Consider the following 1,594-nt stretch of genomic DNA (forward strand, 5'->3'; position numbering starts at 1 on the left):
AGGTGCTTATAAATCAGCGGCCAGATGAGGAACTGAGCCTGTTGGGAGAGAGGGCGGGGAAGGTTCAAGGCTTTGAGGCAGCCCAATTTTCAGCAACTTGAGATGGGGAGAAGGTTGCTTGTGAAATTGTTTGAGGTTTATTTCTGGCCTGAGGGTAGTGGAAGTGGGGCCTCCACTTCCAACCTCTTCCTCTTCCAAGCTCTGCTGCCCAGTGCTGCCCGAGGAGCCTCCCCGCAAAACCCCTCTCTAGCGGAACGTCTCCATTCATTCCCCATTATCTCAGACTGAAATGTAAACATCCAGCGTGGCCGCCAAGGCCGCCACAACCTGGCTCCGACGCACCTCTCCAACCGGACTTTCCACCTGCCCAGCCTGCCGAGCCCGTGCTCTGGCTCCCCTGGAAGTGGTCCCCGCTTACACCACGCAAGACCACTGCATGTATAACAAATGGATTCTGCAACTCTAGGCTCCGGACGGCTCTGCATTTTTTTCTTTTTGCTTTCTTTGTTTTAAATCAACTTTACTAAGGCATAATGCATATGCAATAAAATGCATTCTAAGTGTACAGTTTAATGAGTTTTGACACATGTATATATCCGTGAGACCACATCGTCATCAAGATAAAAACATTTGCATCACCTCACCCCAAGAATCTCCCTTGTGCCTCTTCCCAGCCAATCTCTGATCCCACCTCCTACCCCCGGAAACCACTGACCTGATTTCTGTGACCATCCATTCATTTAGGGTGTTCTAGAGAGCTCCATGTGAACGGAACCATGCAGTAGGTGTCCCGACTATGCAGACGGCCTTCTTTCATGCAGCATTATGTTTTGGGAGTTAATCCATGCTATTTTATATGTTAATAATTCACTCCCGTTTATTGTAGAGCAGTGCTCCACACTGCCGCTGGATCAATCCTTTCATTGTATCGTATCGTATCTTTACTTGTCTTCAAATAGGAAATATACTCACGGGGCTCGACAGTCAATCCATACAACAAGACGTACAGTGAGCAGTCTGGCTCTCAACCCTATTTTGCACCCTGCCAGCTCCTCTCTTCTCCGAATGAAATCAACATGAAATTCCACTGTCGTAAGACATCAAAGGTGCTTTGACAGCTTACATCCTAGGGCCCATGGGAGCCTGGAGAGGGACCATTCAAGACAGGAGAGGTGCTTGGTCTGGGTTTCGAAGTACTTGTAGGAGTTTGGCAAACAGTCACAGAGAGGATGGGTATCCTGGGCAGAGGGAACAGCATGAGCCAGGGCACGGAAGCCTGAGGCAACTTTGCACATTCTGGAAGGCATGAGGAACAGTAGGGTGAGGGGTGGGAATGGACTAGAGCGTGGCCCAAGACCAGGCACAAACATGGACCGAATCTCCTCTTGAAAGGCCTAGAGAGCTGGTCCTGAAGTATGAACATGGAAGAGTTTTCATTTTCCCATCATTGATAATCTCTATGTTGTGCTAAATTCTCCATTTCCCCCGAGAGCGCCTGGGCGGCTGCCTTCAACTCAGGTCATGATCCCAGAGTCCTGAGATCCGGCCCCATGGCGGGCTCCTTGCTCTGCGGGGTGCCTGCTTCTCTCTCTGC

Source organism: Ursus arctos, unplaced genomic scaffold (assembly GCF_023065955.2).
Source record: "Ursus arctos isolate Adak ecotype North America unplaced genomic scaffold, UrsArc2.0 scaffold_16, whole genome shotgun sequence".
In the NCBI taxonomy this organism is placed as follows: domain Eukaryota; kingdom Metazoa; phylum Chordata; class Mammalia; order Carnivora; family Ursidae; genus Ursus; species Ursus arctos.